The following is a 24860-nucleotide window of genomic DNA, read 5'->3' on the forward strand; positions in this document are numbered from 1 at the left end:
ATGGATACTTTAAGAGTTAACTAAGGAATCTCATTAGGAATAGTCAGTCTTCAGAAAATACTCACTCCATTACTGCTGTTTCTGGACGATTTATACGTAATGCTTGGCTTGCTCAAGAAAGGCTATATGGGTAAGCTTGTGTTCTGTTCAGAAACATATTTTAGTCACAGATTCCAACACCCTGTCCAATACTGAATCACAGAAAGATAGTTTTGTTTGGTTTTAGCTTAAACCCCCGTGAGTCACCATAATATTTTTTGAGAAACAGTAAGAATTCTACTTTCAGAGAAAGCATTAGCCCCTTGAGAAGGCTGAAAAATTATATTGTGACGTTTGTGTTTTAACTATTTTTAATGGTTCCAATTATCTTTCTAAAATTTAGCTATGGCATATTATGAAAATAATTTCATCCAACTTTGCTAAGGTATTTTATAATAAAAGTTCTTTCTAGAAAATTTTTCGTGCTGAAAAAAACTTCAAAATAGATATTCATTTTATAATCTTACCTTGGTGTTATTTTATCCTTTATTCCCTATTATACTAAGTAATGTATGTAAGTTTTCAAGAGGCACTGAATATCCTATACATTTTAAGCACTGAAGCAAAATTTTGAAAATAAATAAGTAGATTTGTTCTTTTTTTTTTTTTGCCTAAAAAGCCTTCTAATTCAGATATAATACAAACACAATATTATGAATATAAAATGGCCTTTTAAATAAAGTTGTGTATAGAAAGATTTGTAAACATCTAATTGGCAATTTTGATTTATTAAAATAGACCTCCAAATTTTTGAACAATAGGGAATAACTGAGGGCAAACCTCTAAAATGAAAATACCACTAGATAGAGAGGAGATATAGATGAGACACTGTGGTGAATACATGCTAAAAGGCAGGAGGGGAAGTCACGGGTCATGTATGCTTGCTCTAAAGTTCCAGAGCACAAAGGAAAAAAAAAAAAAACCATTATGGTGACTCACGGGTAGGGCTAAAACCAACTGAAAACATTTTTCTATGATTCAATATTGGATGTGGAGACAAGAACAGAGCAAATTATGTAAGGCTATGTTGGCTCTGCTAAGATTTGGACTCTTTATCATCCAAACAATGGAAAAACAAATTATTTTACATATCATCATATTTTCATGTTGAAAAGATTATTACAGCTAGAAGTGGACAATAAACCGGAAGCCACATGACTGGATGTCAGTGGAGCACTGGACAAAGAAATGGATCCTAGTTTGTAAAAACATGACACTGTTAGAGAAACTGCAATTCACAAGATATTAGGACATAAAGCGTTTACTTGATAAGACTGATAAAAGGATTGAATGAAAAGGACTTGTCAAAGTGACTTAACTGATTCATTCTTCAGTATTCTTTCTTGGAGAAATGCTAACATAAGTGATCGTGATCTAAATGAGACAGAAATGTAAGTTGTCCAGGTCAATTAAGACAAGTAGATCTACTGTATTCAAATAGCTCAGTATAAAACCATGCTATTCACAGAGAAAGCATGCATACTGGGTACAAAAAATAGACTTGAATACCCATTATTATTTCCCTTTTTAATGGCCTTATCCTCAGTTTGGCTTATCTAAAACTCAAGACCATGTAGATGGTCTCATTAAATTTTTATAACTACTTGATGAAACCCAGTGCTGACTGCCTCTGGCTCAATGTTTTGACAATGTGCATTCTGAGAATTTCCAATTCACAATAATTCAGGAAACTAATTTCAAATGAATATTCCTGGACTTTCCTCTATAACCAGTAAATCATACTCAATGGTGGTAGGGCCAGGAATCTGCTTCATAAACTATCCGGATAGTTCTTTTCTGGACGCAAGTGTGAGACTTACCAAAGGCAACCTGAGAAATTGCCATAATTTTAGGAATTGGAAGCCTGTGCTGTCCATAATAATCTCCTTGGTAGATACTAAGTTCACTCTGATGCCAGATTGGTTTGCCCCATATGATGTAGCATGAGGTCATCCTTCAATGTTTTCTAAGATGTTCGCAAAAGTGAAAAGGAACTTCTTGGTGCTAATGTGAGTGATTTCTTAAGCTGGTTCCCATATTCAAAACAGATGTTTATAAAAATCGCTGTCTGTGAATGTTTTTTAATACTGTAAGAGTCTTTTTTCTGTTTGAATTGTATTGATGAATGGCATTATTTATTGAGTTTCTCATCTTTCTTTTATGTTATGCCTATTCTACTCTAGATGCAGATGAATATGAGAAAATGTAATTTGCTTTATATCTTTTATGAATAGCACATAATATGTAAGACTGGGAAAGAGCCAGGTTTTGTTTTCTACTTAATGCTTATTGGTGAATACAGCCAACACCTCCTCATCTGGTTAAGGTAAGCATTAACTATCGTTTTATTCTCTGGCACAAACCCTATGTTATATTTTACTTTCAGAATGGCAACATTTGCACAGGGCATGGATTTCCTCCTATTGAGTAGAGTTTAAGTTGAATTAAATGGTTGTTGGTTACTCTGAGGATATAAGTACCACTATTGCACTCTTGGGATGTCTTATTGTGCTGGTCATTGTAGTTGGTAGGCTTTGAAGCTGGGTAGGACTGATGGTTGCTTTTCTCTTTTGGAAGCTTATAAACCTTTTATTGTTAAGCTTTTATATTCTGTATATGCTTCTAGTGATATGAGTTTGCCTTAGAATCCCCATGCCTATAATCGGATTCTTTCCCATGAAATTCTGTGCTTCTAGGAAAAAAAAGGCATGCTTTCTGTGCTGTTCAACAGAGGAACCTGGATGCTTCCACACAGCTCACCATGCGGCAAGGTCTCGATAAATATTGATTGAAGGAATGAATCTCATTTAACTGATTTATAGTGTATAAGACAGGGCTGTGTCTCTACCATGAATCATTCTTTTCTTATGAATATGTGTTTCCTTTTGATTCCGCCAGTTTTGAAATGTCATTTCCCACGAGTATGGCCTTTCATTCTGAAATGGGTTTAGAATGAAATATGAAACAAACTATTGTTCCTAGAACTAAGGGTATCTGACAATACAAGATATGCTACAGAGGTCAGTGGAGAAAGTTTTTATCCTAATATATTTCATTGCACAACACACTCAAAATAGACATGGAAAATTTCCTTATAAGTTCAAATGAGTAAAACTCTAGTGTTATTAATTTCTTGCTTTGTTATTCAAAAATATGTAAAAGCAAAAATACTTATTTTATGCCCCCAAAGCATCAGAAAAAATTTACTAAAAGAATTCAATAAATTACAGTCAGACTATGAATTCCAAAAGAGCAGGTAAAAAGTTACCTATGAATGCATTTCTGGTAAAGGATTAGTTTAAGAATGTAATATGAGCAAATTTGCTTTTGACCACGTTTTTTTAAGGAGGGAATATTAAAATTCTAATGGTTTTATATTCCACAGTGATTTATACAGGAAGATAATGTGCCATTTTCCTGGTTGGTGCATATTTCCAATGCTTATTAGACCAGGGTCCATCTAACAAAGCAGCTAGTTACTCACTCTATTTTCCTAAGCATAATAGTAATGTTGCTTATGTAAGCGATCCCCATACAGTCTGGATTATAAATGAGTCTTCGCTATTCACACAACTGTACAAGTTTTGGTTGTATGTGTAAGACCATCTATCTACTTAAACATCCTGACACATACAAAGACTTCAGAGAGACACAAAATCACACAAACCCACACAGACAGAAAGGAAAGAAGACAACAGATACACAGATAGAAGTGATTAACTACAGTAGACATGATCGGATGTGACCGACATATTATCTGAGTTAGTTCATATAATTCTAATACAGAATTATTCCTTTTCCCTCTATGGTGTTATCTGAACTATTGTTTCTTTAATATTTTCCTATAAAGTGATATGTTATTTAAAATCTATTATTTAAAAATAAATAACTTCATTGCATCATTTTCCACTACTGGAAGTTGAAAGTAAACTGCGGAGCACTGACTGGAAGGTGTTGCCTATCAGTGGGGTTCTGCTAATGGCAGCAACCTGAGACTCCTGGAAGGTTAATCAGAACTTGCAAGGGAATTGAAAAGGTAAACATTTTCTCACTATGAAATTCAGTACTGTTTTCCCTTCATTTATTAAAATTACTGTTTTATTTAATTCAAACATTTCATAAAGTTTCATTTGTATATAGCTATAGTGGTTTTGAATGTATTTTTCAAAAAGTTTAAAATAGTAAAATTTTTAAGTGGATGTCCTGGGCATTACACATACACACACATACACATATACATAAATAAACACACATAGGCACAGATACACCCAAATACACATTCACATACACAACCACTATCTATTTATATGACCACTGCACCAAGTACTGTGAAGAGCAGAAACTTCCCTTTTCTTCCTTTTAGCATTCTTCATTACTTAAATAAAAGACATCTGCAACTGTTCTCTGTACACATAGATAAACAGCAGGTGGAGGTAGGCTGTTTGCTTTACCAGGCATAATATAGAAATCATAATTTTTAATCCAAGAGGAGAAAAGTTTATTATATTTACATATCTTTATTTACTCTGGGTTTGCGGGAGAAGGTTATTTTACCCTCCCAAGAAATTGGTTTTCATCTGACACTATTCAGGGGAAGCAGAGGGGCCTCTGACAGAGATGAGGAGGGAGTGCCTCTTCCCGGAATCCACACAGCATTCCCTGATCTGCTTCTCTGACACCACACCAGAGGATGAGGTAGGTACATTGTATTCACCAGGAAAAATGTCTAGGTTGTCCACATGGCTTTTGCTGCTAAGCATGGAGATGTTTTCAGATGATTGTTCTGTGGTGTTTAGCTGGAGTATTTCTGAAAGTTTCTGTGGATCAAGGCTGCCTGTTTTATGGTTATTTTGTTTGTTTTGTTTTGTTTTAACTAGTGATGGCAAGCTTCTGGTAAATTTCAGATTGGTTTTTGTTGATGCTGTTGTTTTTAATCTTTAAAAAATTATACCTAGGCTGTTGTGGCATACTTTGAGAGTATAAATAGAAAAAAAAAAAGGCATCTCCAACTTCAAGAGTTGAAGTCACATATAATACTATTGAACTTATCAATGATTAAGATTCATAGTTACCTCAGAGATTACTAATGTGACAATTCCACAATCAATGACATAAAATAGCTCACAGTATTTATTCTTACTCAGTTTATTTTAAAATATTTTGTCATTTGGTCTTATGAGAATATGTTGTCTTTAAAATATGCTAAATTTAGAGTAAAATATTATATTTGTGATTAGTTATATCATTTGATAGTTGAATGATTTTGAAGAATTAAATTCTCCATCTTATGAATTACAGTCTTTATGAATTAGTAATATTAGTATGCTTCTCTTCAATGATTTATTATAAGGTTAAAGGTATTGTGCATAGAAGCATAAAGACTTTGGTATATAATATGTATTTAGTAAATATTCAATGTGCTTTTTAACTAAACAGGTAAATGTTGTTGTAAGATATTTAATAGTGTTATTAGTTCTTATTATGACCCAGCCAACCCCCCCCAATAATTGATACAGAGTATTATTGATTTATTTAATCAGGTTTAGCACAATTACTGGGCAATTGCCTCTAAGCTATTTTTCTACACCAGACTGGATATATCTCAGCTGTTCTCTCTAAGTTACTTGCTGTTTGAATTTTGCTTGGCCTGTTTCGCTTCATCAGTCTGTCTTCAGAGTGCACTATTCTCAGCCAAGTACTCCTCCTGGTCCATCCAGTCTAGTAGCAACCTCCTGCTTTTTCTGTCTGTCTTCTCTCCTCCTCCTCCTCCTCCTCCTCCTCCTCCTCCTCCTCCTCCTCCTCCTCCCTCTCTCTCTTTCTCCTCTCTTTCTTCTCTCTCTTCTCTCTCTCTCCCTCCCCTCCCCCTCCCTTTCTCCTCCCCCCTCACCCCCCTCCCTCATGGTCCATACCTGTGATCCCCAGCTGTGTAGCCAAAGCCCCACCTATTCTCTATTCTAACCAGTAATTGGTTGTTAACCACTTTTATTTAACCAGTCAGAGAAGAGTGATGCTCAAAGTTTATACAGCATCATTTGGTGTACATAAGAAACTGCTCATTTAGACAGCAACCAGATCTGGGAGGAGGGGCATTATTTAACTTTTGAATACATAGCAGCACCAGACCAAATGCTAATAGGTAAAATTGCTTTTACTTAAGTGATAGAAAGAAAGACAAGAGGTTTACAGGGCTAGGCTGAAGAAATAAATAAGTCAATAATCATACTTTACCAGCTGTGCCAATCATATTCAGCCAAAAGTCACAGTCTCCAGAGCTTTAGCTAGTAAAACCTTGTTTCTCAAATACTCAGTTCTGCGGTGTGAATGGAAAGAAGAAATTAAAAGAAAGACACGACTGCTCCTAGGTATCAGGCAAAGAAGAAGGCTTACTGTTGATATGAGGGAGAATACAGAAAGAGGCAGACAGATGTATGGAAGAATCTAAAGTGAAGATGGCTAAATGGAGTCAGACCATGCAAAGAGAGATGGGAATGTGCCACCAACCAAGAGGGGTAACCTGGGTCAAGAGACTGTCAAGGGGTAAAAGGGCCAAAAGGGCAAAGATGAAGAAAAACACAAAATACAGAGGAATGAGGGCATGACTATTCTAAAAGACAGAGGTTTATTATAGATATGTGGGGGAGCATAAGAGGAAGAGAAGGTACTTGAAAGGGTCCAGATTGGACTTTGACAGCAGACCGAACCTGGCCATGAGAAAGGAGGGTATGCCAGCTAGGAGGATCCTGTAACTGGTAGAGATCAAAGGATGCTGGGAGTCTGCTTAGATATGTTTATAGGCATCTCAGCTATTTGCCCTGGGTTTACAACTTAACACCGTGTGTCTGGAAGACTCTCCAAGGAAGTTGCCTTCATTTCAATATCCACTATTAAAGAATCCAAGGAAAGGGAATAACAGAGGTTGATCATGAAAATGATTTCTACCCAGAACTATCACAACTCATGTGCGTTGAATATAGTTGACTAAGTTACACAACCTGACCTCAAAATCATAAGATTGTAATTCCTTTCTGATGCTAAAAGAAAAAAGAACCCTCTCTGTTACACTCAGATAACTATCCACTGGACCACTGGGAAGGCTGAAACTGAATACATATGGAGGGTAGGTACAGAAACTCATTCAATCTTTTGCCACAGAAACAGGAATGGTTGTGATATGCCACACACACATACTTACAGGCAGTAACAATCCTCCTTTTCTCCAGGAGATGACTCCTTAATAATTAAATAGGTTCTGGCTGATCATTTTCTTCTGGCAAATGACTAGTAAACGACATTTGATGCAGATTTCTTGAAGACGTTAAGGTCTTTAACCTATGGTGGACTCCAGCATCCTTTGATCCCTACCTGTTACAGGGTTATCCTAGCTGGCATGTCATATCTCCCCTTCATCCTTCCTGATCCATCTATAATATCATGACATAGCATTAGGAAGTGTAGCATGTCAATTATGACCATGAATGAGCGAGCTCTACACTATTTGCAAAAAAGGCAGAGCAAAAAGCCGTTAACCATCTGGGACTTTGAGGCTATTAAGTTATTCTTCTTCTATATAGACCAATTTGTGACAACAGAGCCATTATTGAGTCTCTTTTTAGCTGTTTCAACTCATAATTGATGATGCATCTATAAAATAATTGTGGCCAGTATCACAGAGCATTTGGAAGAACACAGAAGTATATTCATTTCTCAGTCTTGTCTCAAATAATTAAAAAAGAAATCAATATAACCCTGCCTCTTTTCTTCAGAGTGGTGATAATTCCTTGTCCCCAAAGCTAAACAATTTCATGAAAATAAATGGTTCCGCATAAAGAAAAGCCCACTTTAGGGGATATGTAAATACAGAGAAGAAATCCTCTCATCCAGGGCAGTTGTTGACTGATTAGCAAGTCGTCAGATCACTGTGTGAAGAAAGGGATGGGTAGTTTCATGCAGATCCCCAAGGCCTGATTCTCCTGGCAACACTGACTGCTGGTTCTCCTCCCTCAAGCATTAGCTTTAAACTCCAGAAGGCTGATACTCCCAGTGGGTAAGCATTGACATACAGCCAGAGTGGTGTGTGAAGTAAGTGATGTGCTTTTAATCATTTTGGAATTTACTTTTAAAGCTGAAGCCTCAATTATAGGAATTAAAGGTAACCGAAGCATGGCTTAAGTCATCTTTCCTGACGCTAGTCTAATGTAAGCAGCGCCATTCTCATGCCAAGCTCCCTAGGAACCCATGCAGAGAAATACTGACCGATTTACTGGCTGATTGATCTCTTGGCAGAATCCTGCGTCATTTAAACAACATCAAATCAACAAGGTGGTCACAAATAGCCCGCGGAGGAATGGGAATACTGAAGGGAAGTCATTGAAAAGAGATGGCAATAGGACGAGGAGGAAGCAAACACAGAGAGAAGTTGCACATGGAGGCAGGGTTTACCTGGGAGAATCCAGAGAGGTTTGTGCAGGAAGTGACCTTGAGATGAATTTGCTGAAGATGTTACTAGCATAGGGAATTTTAGTATTATAATACTATTAAAAAACATAGTATTTGTGTCTGAACCATCATGGGTTTGCCTATTGCCTTTCGCCCTTTTAGGAAATGAGTTAACCATTTTGAAAGATTTCTTCACTTTAAACTTAGTACAATGATTCTCACCTTAATAGTTTTGTTAGCAAAGTGTGGACACTTTGCCACCTTCTTAGAATTGGAAACAATCACCCATGAAAGGAGTTACAGAGACAAAGTTTGGAGCTGAGACAAAAGGATGGACCATCTAGAGACTGCCATATCCAGGGATCTATCCCCTAATTAGCCTCCAAGCGATGGCACCATTGCATACACTAGCAAGCCTTTGTTGCTAGGACGGTGATATAGCTGTCCCTTGTGAGACTAGGCCTGGGCCTAGCAAACACATAAGTAGATGCTCACAGTCAGCTATTGGATGGAGCACAGGGCTCCCAATGGAGGAGCTAGAGAAAGCATCCAAGGAGCTAAAGAGATCTGCAACCCTGTAGCTGCAACATTATGAACTAACCAGTACCCCGGAGCTCTTGACTCTAGCTGCATATGTATCAAAAGATGGCCTAGTCGGCCATCACTGGAAAGAGAGGCCCATTGGACATGCAAACTTTATATGCCCCAGTACAGGGGAATGCCAGGGCCAAAAAGTGGGAATGGGTGGGTAGGGAAGTGGGAGGGAGGGTATGGGGGACTTTTGGGATAGCATTCTAAATGAGGAAAATACGTAATAATAAAAAATATTTAAAAAAAATAGTTTTGCTAGCAAACTTAAAGTTTATGATCGTTGTTTGCTTCAAGTTTTCCTGCAAAGTTGGCATTTCAGACTGTTCATTTTTAAAGTAAAAAACATGTTCATAAAAGCCAAAACCAAAGAAAACGAAGAAATTCAAAGAAAATGTACACTTCCGTCAGTGTGTAATGGAGGCCAGTGAAAACATGCTGCCTCATGGACCGAACACCACTGGAGTTTTGAACTTTCTTTTAGGAAATAGGCATTGTTGGACTAGCTGAACCACAACCTATAAGATACTCTAATAACTCGTGTGTGTGTGTGTGTGTGTGTGTGTGTGTGTGTGTGTGTGTGTGTGTACAGAAGGAAGCAGGTTTTTTCCAGACACATCAGGACTGAGGCGCGTGTATACTCACATAGACTGTGATAGCATCCATAGGACTTGTATAGATTCTAACCAGACAAAATCCCAGAACAGAGAAGGGGAAATTAGGTGCAAAGTCTCAACCCTAACCAAGAAGCTATTTGCAATAGATAACTGATAGGAGGGATTAATCAGTTATTTTTTGAATGGAGTAACAACATATATACCAACCAAACCCCGGGGAAACAGAATTCTTTTGTCTTGAATAGTATTATAATACTATAATAGTAATATATCTGTATATATATTATATAATATTCAGTCTATATATACTATATACCATATTATATGTGTGTATATATGAATATATATGTATGTATATATATATATATATATACACACACACACTTTTCACCTTAAAATTTTCATGCCTCCTCCTCCAACATGATCCCTGAGCCTTGAGAGGAGAAATGTGATACAGACTCAGAATTTAGGGTTGAGTATTGTCCATTTGTGGCTCTCTGTGTTAATTACTTTCTATTGCACTACAAAGTTGCCTTGATAATGGGTCAATGATACACCGATCTAAAGCTATTACAATATTAGGAATTATTGCTGTTCATTTCACAGAATCTAGTCTCAAGTTCTTAGCCTCATTAAAAGTGTCATTTATGAATTTTTATCTCATGGAATAGGCCTCAAATCCAAGTAAATAGTGGTTGGTTACTCTCATAATGCCTGTGCCACCATTGTAATGGTAGGAATATCCTGCAAGTGGGTCACTATTGTAGCTCATGGGGTTTGTGGCTGGGTCAGGTTGATGACTATCTTTCTCCTCCAGTAGAGCGTCTAGTACATTCTAGCACTGATAATGCTAGTCAATAGGAGTGAAGCTTCTATTTGAGATCATCTAAGTTTTGCTCCAGGCTCAATGGCATATGTGGTCTCTTCAGCAACCGGATAGCAATAACAACATTGCACAGGACAACAAGAAGCACTGGCAGTAACCTGCAATGTTTTAAATTCTATGCAAACTAAATAACTAAAAAAGATGTAACCTAAACCTGGTATGAGAGGTTTCACTTGGTAGCATATGATATCTAGTTAGAGTGTTGTCTTTTCTATTTTATGATATCTCCTTTTACACTCCTTTCATCTATGTATATAATTTAGTGATATTCTACAGCAGTAGTTTTCCAAATGGTTTTCAAAAGCCTTTAGTATTGGTTATCCCTTACCACATTTCTTTATCTACCCAGCCCTTCTTCACTCTTTAATTTGTCTATTCTAATTTCCCTTTTGTCTTGTTTTAAAACTATATGTCATTTCTCCATTCTTGGAAGATCTCTTCCATCCACCAGACTATGTGGTAAGTAATCTCTTAGAGTTGAGAAGAACTCCTATTCTACAGTCATGAAAGAAATGGAAACATATGTCCTACAGCTACTTGAAACACCATTCTTTAGCAGTTTGATGACCTTGGAAGTGTCTACAGGACCATCATAAGGTATCCCTGATGATACTGTGGTATCAACTCTGTAATTCTAAAAAAAAAAAAAGAAAGAAAAAAAAAAGAAAAGAAATAAACAAACAACAGCAAAACCCAACTCACCTTTGCTGAATTCACATTTTGACTCATAAAACCTGAAATAGCATTCATCTTTAGACTTACACATCTAAGCACATGATTATTCATAATAGCAATAACTAATAAATAACAGAAATTATATTTTAAGAAGTCTGTTTTGACTTCTAAGTGCCCTGAAAAGGAAAAAAGAAAAAGAAAAAAAAAATCCTCCTGAATTTAGGTATCTTCCCTCCACAACAAGCAAGAGAACACTCACAGAACACAAGACAATCAAAAACTTGTACTTATCTCCAGGAAAATTCAGAAAGAAAGAGTTTACTAAAATCACAATGCTACATCAGTTCCCTCTGAAAGTGAGCACGGTGGTCTGTGGGTACAGCTGCAGTTCCCCGAGATCGAATTCCAGGGTCAGTTCTTCAGGAACGGGAAGCAGGAAGCAAAGGAAGCAGAAAACCAAATTAGTCAGATTCATCGGGATAAAAACTCACATTGAGTTTTCTGCCTGTCCTCCATAGCTGTGGGTAATAAGGACACAATGCATGAAGGCAGATAAATCCTCACATTCATGAGAGCTGTGTGACAGGTGTTTCCCAGCTCGGGGACACCAGAGCCCTGCAGAAATCTGGGGTAAATGAGAAGAGCTAAAAATAATAATTGCATGGCTCTTTTCCACTGTCTAGATGGCTAGATTACAAAGCTCCAGCTGGTCCTCTCTTCTAGCACTCACCCACACTTACAGCATTGTGTACTCGGTCCAGATCACCAAGGTCCTCAGACTGAGGCTTTATTTTGATGCTGGTGTCAAATGAGTGATATCATGTACACACTGTCCTGTCCAACGCTATTTCTTCATTTTCCTCCTCTTGCCCTTACATCCTCTCCCTTCTCCATTCTACCACCTCATGACCTTTTCCTTCCTGTCCTCACATTCGTTGGGCATCTCATGGAGGTTAGATAATATTGTCATCACATTTTATAGATACAGATTGAGATTAGATAATTTTTATAGCTGGCCCAAGATCTAGGAAGAGAAAATTGAACTGCTGAAATCCATCTTCAGGGTGTATTGTTTACCCTGTAGTGGGGCCCCTCTTTGGAGGCTTCCTTGATCCTTTAAAAAGTGTTACCCAAAGACTCTTCGGCTCTGGGGGATGAGTTTAAATATCAAGCTGGGGGAAAGTAATACAACTTTGAGTTTCATGAGGCTCCTGATACCTTAACAGCAGGAATTGAATGATGATTTCTTAATATAAGCTCTTGTCTGTGCCAGTGTGAGCCTAGATACTTCTCTTTTCCAAGCTTCCATAGCCACTGGGGTCCACTCCAAGTTCCTTCCTAACCCCATCCCCATTCCTAACTCTGCCCTTCGAGCCCTTACCTCATTACTGGGCTTTCAGTGTTTTCTATTATATGGCCTGCCATGAGATATTACCAATAGCAGCACTCTCAGCATCTTATGAAGACTGTGCCCTCTTACAACATCCCAGTTTAATCAAATACTGCTTTGAGAACATATACCCAGCTCTTACTTTCCAGGCTCCAAGCGTGGTAAGAACACAAGGGAAGCAGTCATGGAAACTGCCGAACGTTCTCTTCCCATCTCCTTGCATCCTGAGTACTTTTAATTCAATTTAACATGTTTTCCAAGGCAAACAACCTGTCTTAAAAGTTCTCTCATCTAACTATTCATACATTAATAAAGTCCCTGGAATTGTGCTCATTGAGCATCCCCTGAATCATCTGCCCATATTCACAGACTTCTTCCTCAGAAGCAGCATTTGATGTTCTGCAGCCCTCTTACACACCCCAGTTAGAGTCTGCCTTCATCTGGTCAAGTTTCAGCATTTCCTTACTAACACAACTTTTTTGTGTGTTTTTTGGTGTGTTTTTTATTGCAACTTCAAAACACACCATTTGTTAAAAAGTAGCAAGTTCATGTAGTAAAAATTTAGGAGGTGGCAAAAAGGCTTTGTAATAAGCAGCAGCCATTTCCCCCTCCATTTGGTTAAAGATGCCATGGTTACTCTCCCTGCTCTAGCTACCTAAAACTGTTCTGGGCAGATAGAAGAGACACAGGAATCACACACATACATACACACACACACACACACACACACACACACACACACATACACACACACAAATATATTACATATATGTATATATATATATATATATACATAAAGGCATATGCAGAATATATATTCATATGAATATATTCATATATATTCTGTATATATATTAATCTACTCACATATATAAATAGATTCATATGAATATATTCATATATATATATACATATATATGTTCTGCATATGTCTTTTTATTTATTTAAACAAATCAAACACTGTCCAGGCTTCTAGTGTGGTAAGAACACAAGATAAGCAGTCATGGAATCTGCCAAACGTTCTCATCCCATCTCCCTCCATCCTGAGTACTTTTAATTCAATTTAACATGTTTTACAAGGCAAACAACCTGTTTTAGAAGTTCTCTCATCTAACTATTCATACATTAATAAAGTCCCTGGAACTGCCACCCATGGCTGGCTGTATGTGTATGTTTACCATTTGTGCTGGTTGGTTTTTGTCAACTCAACCCGAGTTAAGCTTATCTGGGAAGAATCTTAGCCCAAGAAGAAGTACCTCATCAGAAGTACTGGCCTGTGGGCATGTCTTTGGCAAATTTGCTTGATTAAGGGTTGATGTGAGTAGGCCCAGTCCACTGTAGGCAGTGCCACCCATGGCTGGGTGGTCTCACACTGTATATGAAAGCAGGTGAGCTATCCACAGGGAACAAGTTGAGATCTTATTTAAGTTGTTTCTTTATAGTTCTCCAAAAATTCCTCAGAAACCTTGTCTTCGGCCATCTTCTCCAACCCTGTCATATCATGTGGTAGGACCCTGTTAATCCCACTGCAGACTAGTTTGTTGTGTCAGTGCCCTTACAGACTAATTTCATGCAGAATAGTATAGTGTCTGGGCCCTTTGCTGCATTCTACAGCTGAGTGTTTGATCTTCTGGGCATGGGCAAATTCCATACTTCCTTTAAGCCTTTTGCTACTAGAACCTAGAAGAAAATATTTCCTGGTCTCTAAGTGACCCTATGATGCTCATACTACAGCACAGTCATTTTGACAGTGAACAGTTAAAGCAATGCCCACATAAACCTAGAATCAGGCTCTGGCCTTGGAGTAAGCATAGGTTCTTTATTAGTATAATAAGTGTGTACATATGTGTGTGTGTCTGTCTGTCTGTCTGTCTGTGTGTGCTTCTGTGTGTGCCTCTGTGTGTGTATGTGTGTATGTGTATTGTGTGTGTGTATCCATCATATATATCACTAGATGTCCTTCAATAGCAAGTGTGCTACCTGTTCACATTTGATTTTAGTGCTGTTAATACTGGACTCCCTAAAGTTGCCCTCTGACTCCTCAAACTCACACGATATGCAGAGGTCTAAACATAAACAAACACACACTTAAACAAACAGGTAAATGTAATAGAAAATAGAAACATACTCATACAAAGATAATGAGTGGTAGAACTTCAAGCAAAAAGAGTGAATAATATAGAATTTACTCCCACAGTCTAGTCTTTGTAAGAATTGTTCTTTTATCCTATATTCATTTTAATGAACAATTACAATTTGGCTAATTTTCATAGGAAGGACATTCATTCCCAAGACAATGTTTCTTAAACTATATGTGCAAAAACATCAAGCCATATTTGCCAACATCTTTGTAAAATAAGATTATCAGTTATTAGAATCATAAAAGATTTTCAGGAACATACAAAAGCAATACAGCAAATGAAATAGACAGAGACATACAAATTATGCTCATAATTTTAACAATCATAAGAAGCAAAGATTAAACTACTTTTAAAGTACTATGTAAGTTTTCTTCAAAGCATGTTCACAAATGTTTATACTTTTCTCCAAAAGGCAGATAGATTTTCAGAGACCTGTCCTGGGCCACAAATCACAGCGAAGATTTTCTATGAGTGGAAGACCTGTTCGTGTGTTTTCAGACTTTTCGTGAACAGTTTCAGTTCTGGTTTAAGTGGTTTCTTTTTTGATGCTAGAAATCAGACGTCAACTGTGGTGGCAAAGCTTTGGATGAGATCTATTTGTACTAGACCGGAGCTGCAAATTCATCTTTCCACTTTGTACCTCCTGCTGCCTAGCAGAACTCTAACAACGGATGACTGTCATCCCTTTCGTGTGTTCTCCAAACCCAGCACCGCTGGGTCACCTTACGCAGATTTCCAAAGGATGCCTGGTCTCAGGGTTGTTTTTTCGTTGACTTCCATTATTTTTTCCAAAGATGCCTGACTCCTCCATCCTCCATTACCTTCCTCATTATCTCTATTTCTCTGGTATCTTATTTCTATTTCTGCCCACATTCTATAAGGAAAAACTGGCTTAAACATTCAGAGTCCAGGCAGATGCAAACCTATAAAAATATTCTTTATCTGGAGCTAACAACAGATACTTTAAAATTTATTTTATACAAGAAAATATTATGCCTCACATTTTAGAAGATAAATGTATAATGAACTATAAAAAAATTTACAAGTCTGAAGAATTTTTCTAAAGCTTTGGGTGTCAATGTTAAATAGAACTAAGCATAGCTATACTGGCACAGCCTGGGAACCACTTCTTTTAATACATGCTACTGTTTAATATTCCGTTTTAAGCTCTACAGCCACACAGTCTTCAGTGTGCTCTTCCTTGGAAAGACTTGGTAGAAAGTACGAGTCAACCCAAAGGCAGCCTTTTCTGTGTGCATTTTGGCACACCACTAATGAGGAACTTCTGACTTGCCATTTGTTAAGACAATAAAACATGTCAAGGATGTCAGAGGAAACAAAAGACATGGCTGCCATGTGAAAGCAGTCACGTCCCTATAATGAAACAATCAGAAGTGACAAATGACTTAAGAAGAGGTGAATCTGAGTTTGTTGCAGAGCATATGCTGTCGGACAGGCTTCGGTCTAAAGGCTCCTGTGACGTTGGTACCACAGCTCCTGTGACGTTAGTACCACAGCTCCTGTGACGTTGGTACCGCAGCTCCTGTGATGTTGGTACCGCAGCTCCTGTGACATTAGTACCACAGCTCCTGTGACGTTGGTACCGCAGCTCCTGTGACGTTGGTACCACAGCTCCTGTGACGTTGGTACCGCAGCTCCTGTGATGTTGGTACCGCAGCTCCTGTGACGTTGGTACCGCAGCTCCTGTGACGATGGTACCGCAGCTCCTGTGACGTTGGTACCGCAGCTCCTGTGACGTTAGTACCACAGCTTCTGTGACGTTGGTACCGCAGCATGAGCAGGTATCACATTTTCCTTCCCATGTTGATATTTGAGCAAATCAAAGCATGCTAAGCCTGAAGACAGATTAAGTCTCTTGTGTGAGATTTCGACTAGCAGGTTGGGGTGTTCTTTCTTGAGTATAGAGTACAGAGAGTTTAAATGTGTGACACTTTCTACATAGACTTCGTCATAGAGCTTCAGTGCCTCATGTCATTGTTATTTTGTTGGCAAGTTTTACTAGCATTTTTATTTCTTGAATATTCTATATGTCTATTCTTTGTTCTGAACTAATTCTCATGGCTTTCATTCAGGTCATTCAATCCTAGATCAATAAATAATGATTGATTAGTCAGTTATTATTATTCGCTGACGTTCAGATGTCTGTGTATTTCAGAAGTCATATTAAGTGATGAGCATTTCGCAGGAAGAATGACATTGATTGTGTATGAAATAGGAAAGTTAGTGCCGGGCACTGTGAAGGCAAGTAGCATATAAGGTCCTATGATAAGCTTGACACTGGTCTGTGTGCCTCTAGTTTTATTCCTCTAGAACATTTCTTTCACCACATTCACCACAATACAGGGAGATCCATCCAAACACAAAGTTGGCCATTTAATGATCTTCTCAAAACCTTGCATGGGGTTGATTCTAGGTCTACTCTGTCTCTCTGGTAATTCTCATGTTCACTGATGATAGGGTTCATTCCCCAGTAACTTAAACTCCTCCATAATCCCAATCTCTGTGCACACAACACACAACTTCGCCTCGCCACTTAAATGTCATTTCCATGGAGACATTCCAATGTCTCCGGAATTGTCCTCTCTAGGAGGCCTTGAAAAAATGAAACTGAAGATAAACAAAAGGAAATCACACAAGAATCTCAATCATTCATCAAGTACACGTCTACTTCATTATTAAACAGAAGTACCAAGATTAATGCTGAGCAGAAAAATGACATCCTGCATGCATTTACAGAAATGAGCTGTGAGACTTAGCATGCTTTTGCCACTGTCCCCAAGTCAAAATCCCTATCCATTTCCTGAACCAAGGACATCTACAACTACATTATAGGGAAGAAAATCAGTTCTCTAACAATCAGCCACATGTTGAACATTTTATTCATTCAGATTAAGCACCTCACCTTTGCTAGTCTAAGAATATTCCAGATTCTCACAATACCTACCATTCAGGCACTTGGAAAATAGGTAAAACATATTTTTTCACATTCAACAGGCATGGTTGTAAGTGAGAAAATATTTAATCTGGGGCATTAAACATGTAATATAGAATAAAGCTATTTTATCATTTTTTATATTCTACTCAAGATTCTCAATTCTTCATGATTATTTACTAAGCGGATTTTATTCAACTTGTTTAAATAAACAAAACATATTTTCTTCCTTGACTATATAATGTCTAATGTTATCTAGGAGTTATTATATTTGAAAAATAGCTTACATGATCAAATGAGAGAAATTATAAGGAAAAAGATGAGTTGTAAATAGTTGCTTGAAATCTAATAATTGACTCCTTCATCGTATGTCAATTACTGATTTTGTTCCACACTTTTATTAACAGTAGAATGAGTTATACATTTTAATTTAGATTTTAAGGGATATTTAATCATTCTTTATTTAGTAAAATGAATACACTAACATTTTACAACAATAAATTGATACAGTTGTAAAGCATACTCACATCAAAATTTTGAGTTATGTATTTCTGTTTTGAGACAAAAACAGAAGTCTTACTTAAATGTACTACACAGTGAAGAGATTTGCTATCTGAGAAAATGTTTTTTGGGAGTTTTTCTTTTCTCTGCAATAAAACTTGGCACAAGCCTGTGACAATTTAATTTTTACTAGGTCAAACTTCAGTAGAAGAGGAGAGAAGTGGAATTCAACCATCTGAACCTCTCAGAGCTCAAAGCTAAGAACGCCCGCACCCTAGTTTTCCTGTAGAGTAAGTAGTGCATAGGCCCCTTAACTATGTAATTTGCTGGTGAGATATCATAGATGTAGAGTCAAAACAGGGAAATTTGGCCATGTAAGTACATCCTTTCTCAAGAACTTTCAAAAACCAGAGGGGGAATGCCAATAATTGTGTGTAAATCAGTTAAACCACCACACATCTTAAATCGGAGGCATCATAAGCAAAGCATTCACTCTTTTGTTTTATGTGAGGAGCCGCCCTCACATTTGCCATTATAAGATGGCGTTGACAGCTGTGTTCTAAGTGGTAAACATAATCTACACACGTGCAGGGGCAGTTTTCCCGCCATGTGTTCTGCCTTTCTCGTGATAACAACTGGGCCGATGGGCTGCAGCCAATCAGGGAGTAATACGTCCTAGGCAGAGGATAATTCTCCTTAAAAGGGACGGGGTTTTGCCATTTTCTCTCTCTTGCTCTCTTGTTCTTGTTCTTTTTCTTGTTCTTTTTCTCTCTCTTGCACTCTTGCTCCTGAAGATGTAAGCAATAAAGCTTTTGCCGCAGAAGATTCCGGTTTGTTGCGTCTTTCCTGGCCGGTCGCGAACGCGTGTAAGAGTTGGTGCTGAGACCCGGGACGAGAAGACCTGGAACGAGAAATCCTGGGACGAGAAAACCCAGGACGGTTACCATCACCGGCGCAAGGAAGATCCCTCATTCTGGAACCAGAACTGCGGGTCATGGTAATAAAGGTTCCCGTAAAACAGACTGTTGAGAAGGATCCAGCCTGGATTCAGAACTCCTCAGCTGGGGAACGGTGGTAATGAAGTGTTCCCACAACACAGACTGTTGAGAAGGATTCAACTGTGTGAATTCAGAACTCTTCAGCTGGGGAATGGTGGTAATGAAGTGTTCCCGAAACACAGACTGTTGAGAAGGATTCAACTGCGTGAATTCAGAACTCTTCAGCTGGGGAACAGGGTACCCGTAAGTATAGCTTTACAAGGTAAGTCTGGTCTTGAACTTTCTAACGAAATTCAAGACAGTCTATCAGAAGTAAAGTGGGAAATAGCTTTACAAGGTAAGTCTGGCCTTGAACTTTCTAATGAAATTCAAGACAGTCTATCAGAAGTAAAGTGGGAAATAGCTTTACAAGGTATGTTTGGCCTTGAACTTTCTCTAGTGTTAGGAGCCTTTTTGTTCCTTTTCACATGTTATCAAGTGGTTAAGGCAGGGCTGAAAATTCTGGATGAAATTCAGGGCAATCTATCAGAAGTAAAGCGGGGAGAGAGAGTAGGAGCAAAGAGGAAATATGGTACACAAAATAAGTATACAGGCCTTTCCACGGGTCTTGAACCCGAGGAAAAGTTTAGGTCAGGTAAGAATACCTGGGGAGAGATTAGAAGGAAGGAAAAGAAAAAATATCAATTAGCAGAGGTCTCTAGGAGAAGGAGCCTATACTCATCACTAGATGAGCTCAAGGAGCCAGTTCTTAATAGTTCTGAATCAGATGAAAAGGCTATTAGGGCCTGGAAGGCGCTCTCCCGAGCAGGTGAAGCCACTGGACAACTAACAAAGATCGTCCAGAGACCTCAGGAGTCATTCTCAGATTTTGTGGCCAGAATGACAGAGGCAGCAGAGCGTATTTTTGCAGATTTGGAGCAAGCCGCACCTCTGGTAGAATAGCTTATTTATGAGCAAGCCACGCAGGAATGCAGAGCGGCCATAGCCCCAAGAAAGAACAAAGGTTTACAAGACTGGCTCAGGGTTTGTCGGGAGCTTGGGGGACCTCTCACCAATGCAGGCTTAGCGGCCGCCATCCTCCAATCCCAAAAATGCTCCATGGGCAGAAATTAATCAACGCATAGATCTTGTCCAGGAACAACTAGATGTATTATGGCAAATAGCTCAGCTGGGATGTGAACAAAAGTTTCCGGGATTGTGCGTTACTTCCATTCAGTATGAGAAATTTACTAGGGCAGCTAATTTGTCAAAAAGTCTTTCTCAGTATATGTTACAGAATTGAACGGCTGAATTTGAACAGACTCTTCGGGAATTGAGACTTGCCATCATTCAGGTCAACTCCACGCGCTTGGACCTGTCCCTGACCAAAGGATTACCCAATTGGATCTCCTCAGCATTTTCCTTCTTTAAAGAATGGGTATGGGTGGGATTATTTGGAGATACACTTTGCTGTGGATTAGTGTTTCTTCTCTGGTTGGTCTGTAAGCTTAAGGCCTAAACTAGGAGAGACAAGGTGGTTATTGCCCAGGCACTTGCAGTACTAGAACATGGTGCTTCCCCTGATATATTTATGCTTAAGCAATAGGTCGCTGGCCATTCAGCTCTTGCACCCCACGAGGTTAGTCTCATTGCACGGGATAGAGTGAGTGTGCTTCAGCAGCCCGAGAGAGTTGCACGGCTAAGCACTGCAGTAGAAGGGCTCTGCGGCACATATGAGCCTATTCTAGGGAGACATGTCATCTTTCAAGAAGGTTGAGTGTCCAAGTGTCCTTCTCCCCAGGAAAAACGACATAGGAGCAGGTCAGGGTTGCTCTGGGTAAAAGCCTGTGAGCCTAAGAGCTAATCCTGTACATGGCTCCTTTACCTGCACACTGGGGATTTGACCTCTATCTCCACTCTCATTAATATGGGTGGCCTATTGCTCTTATTAAAAGAAAAGGGGGATCTGTGAGGAGCCGCCCTCACATTTGCCATTATAAGATGGCGCTGACAGCTGTGTTCTAAGTGGTAAACATAATCTACACACGTGCAGGGGCAGTTTTCCCGCCATGTGTTCTGCCTTTCTCGTGATGACAACTGGGCCGATGGGCTGCAGCCAATCAGGGAGTAATACGTCCTAGGCAGAGGATAATTCTCCTTAAAAGGGACGGGGTTTTGCCATTTTCTCTCTCTTGCTTTCTTGTTCTTGTTCTTTTTCTTGCTCTTGCTTTCTTGCTCTTGTTCTTGCACTCTTGCACTCTTGCTCCTGAAGATGTAAGCAATAAAGCTTTTGCCGCAGAAGATTCCGGTTTGTTGCATCTTTCCTGGCCGGTCGCGAACGCGTGTAAGAGTTTTATAATTCCATCATTCTTTTCTACCTATTCACTGTGGAATTAAACTTTTTTTTCCTTAAAAGTAAATAATATCAGTCTTCTTAAAGAATTTCTAGGGAATGTGATAAGCTTTGAGCTTTAAGATCAATCCTTTGAGGTTTTGTTTGACATTTTGCAAGTCATTTAACCCCTTTAAAGCTTCTCTCTGTCTCTCTGTCTCTGTCTGTGTCTCTGTCTCTCTCTCTCCCCCCGCCCCTCTGAACCTTGGGACTTATAGTTATTTGAGCACTAGTGGTAAAAGTGTCATAGAAGTTTCAAGGAGGCAGTATGTTCTGCTGTGGACAAATCTCAATTAACCCCAGGAAGCCCAGGTCTATTGTTCTCTTTGTGGCAGCCATGTGGACTGAACAAGGCTACCCCATCTCTCAGATGTTCAGCTGTCCTCATGGGGCATCTCCTACATCACTCAGCATTCAATGACTCCTAAATGCTTGTATTCATCTAGCTTATGTTTGCTTCCTTCCTCGGCTTTGCCCTGGATATTTTCTCTCTCTCTCTCTCTCTTTTTTTTTTAGTTTCTTATCTTATCTGAATTTTTTAAATCAGAAAAAAGTATGAGACAATTGTTTCAAAATCCCAACACTCTCTTCGTAGGAAAAGTAACTTGGAAATATTAAGCCTAAATAAAATGACGTATTTGCTGAATGGATGAAATTGTTTTGCTTTTTCTCCAAGCAATACACCAACAGAAAGTCAAATTTCTTCATCTCCATGTTTCTTTTACTACAGCTATGCAAATTTCAATTATTTTGAGTGAGCAAGAAAATTTAAAGCTAGCTCCAAAGAGGGATATATTTTCCTACAAAAACATATTTCCAACAACATTCTGAATTTCCTAGTGAAATAATGGCCATGCTGTTCACAGAAATAGTAACATAAATGACCACTGGATAAATGATCACAAGAGCAGAGATAGAACATGCCAACACATAGGTCATCAATTAGTAATCCACCTAGCCACACTCACTTACACACACATAAGCATGTCCATCCCACACATAAAATACACATTTTTATTACTCATTTTAATTATTTAGCTCTTTAAGTCAGCTTGAAGAATCATTATTTTCTTTGTGCAATGGAAATTATAGTTCTCCTATTACACAAGATTTTTGCTATGGCGACATCATAGTTACAGATAGAAACAAGTCAAATCTCAAGCTACCATAAAATATTTAACCTATAATTGCAAAACCCTAGAGTTATAATGAGCATGAGCAGCTAAAACAATGACGGGAGACTGGATAAATTTCAAGACTATTTTTAGAATAAGGGGACTGGCCCCAAAGGCTGGATACTCAGAGCTCACATGATGCACACAATGAAAGGACTTAACTCCACATGTAAGCAGTAGCATGCACTACTACCTCTCATGATAAATAAATAAATGAAAAAACAGATTAATAAATAATTTTTAAATTTTATTTCAGAGAGACTATGTTATTTATATCAGCTAATATACAAAATATAACTTTTCTTCTGCATTTTGAGTCATTATTTTTAAGTATACCTAGTATATTAATATATTTTTTCTGTGTTGGTAACTATAATAAAAGTTCTAAACAAATATATGGAGAGAGAAAATCTCTCTCTCTCTCTCTCTCTCTCTCTCTCTCTCTCTCTCTCTCTCTCTCTCTGTGTGTGTGTGTGTGTGTGTGTGTGTGTGTGTGTGTGTGTGTGTGTGTGTATGTGTGTTGGATGCCTATACATGCACATGCACTTAAGGGGTATACTCTTAAATGTGTGGAGGTCAGAAGTTAATGTTGGGCATCTTCTTTTTATTACTTTCCACCTTTACATTTTGAAACAAGATGTCTCCCTGAACCTGTAGCTCAGCATTTCTACAAATCCTGGCTTACCTGTAAGAGACCAGGACCTGGCTGTTAGTTCATTTTCAGTGCTGGTTTTGCATATGTGTGTCACCACACCTGGCTTTTATATAGATTCTGGGTATCAGAGTCATTTCTTCCTGCTGGCTCAGTGAAAAGATCCTTTGGGATATCTCGAGTCTATTCTAAAGCAAGTGATTAAAAAAGGACCATCACCACCAACAAAAAATCTATCTCATCATTTCTTTTCTATAATTAACTCCAGGAAAACACTTCATAGAACATTACAACAACAATAACAACATTGACATCAACACACCAATCCAATCTTAGTATATGTGCTACTGAAGCAAGCACAGGTCAGTCCAAAAAGTCTAAAAATCCTTCATCGTGATCAGTAACAACCCTTTCACATTAAAGTTTTTATAAAACTGGACTGTGCCTTTTGGTCCCAGTAAACAGGACACATATTCCTAACTTCCTTTTCAAGTTGGCTATAAATTCTTCTTAGCTGTTAATGCCATCGAGGAGCTGTCTGCATATTTGAGGGGATGAGCCAGGAAAAACTGTTGTCTTTGCCCAAGAACATAAGTCTATGGAGTGTCAGGAAGAGCTAGGGAAATCTAGTTGAGCTTTCAGTTTTGCATTTAGCTTAAGTATGACCCTTCCCTTTATCCTCCTCAATGCCTTTCCTAAAACATATTGAAAGCTGGACTCCTCTGAAGAGTGCCTTGTGCACACAAGGCCCAGAGCACTGAGGCCTCCAGCCTATGTGAAAGGGCTCATGCTGGCCAGGAACCTCTGGCTTACTATTAGCCAGTCAGTCTTTGGAACAACAGTTGCAGCTTGGCAGGTTTATACAATAGCTAGAAATCATTCTGGGTAGAACACAGAAAGAACTAGTTCTATCCTGAGCATGTTCGCTGACATGTTCTTGCTCTAGGTTCAGGAAACAAGATGTAGATACATACTGATTAAGTACTAGTGCATGATCAAATAGTATATTATAAAAAAAAAAAACCTATTAGGAAGTAGAAGGGTTCGTAACAGGATACTTTTACTAAAAATCTAGCTATGAAAATGGTTTAATGTGTGTTAAGGGTTGATAAACAAAACAAGTTATTTCCCAATTGATATTTCACCTAAGACGAGTATAAAGCAGGCTTAAAACTAGAATGAGTCAGGCTTGGGTTGGTTCTTCATTGTGAGTATACTAGTGTGGATATTCTCTTGCCATTTAAGAAGATATCAAGGACAGACCTGTTGTTCAGTGCCTGTCATGTGGTCAGGGATTTTTCTGTATTTTAAGGTGATGTTTTCTGACTAAATAGACCGTTTATTTTAAAAAGCTGAGACAGTTCATGCTCATGACAAACATATTCATCAAAAGGGAGCTGGGCCCTTTCAAGTACAATCTTATAGGGCCATCAATTAC

Source organism: Mus musculus, chromosome 15 (assembly GCF_000001635.26).
Source record: "Mus musculus strain C57BL/6J chromosome 15, GRCm38.p6 C57BL/6J".
Taxonomy (NCBI): domain Eukaryota; kingdom Metazoa; phylum Chordata; class Mammalia; order Rodentia; family Muridae; genus Mus; species Mus musculus.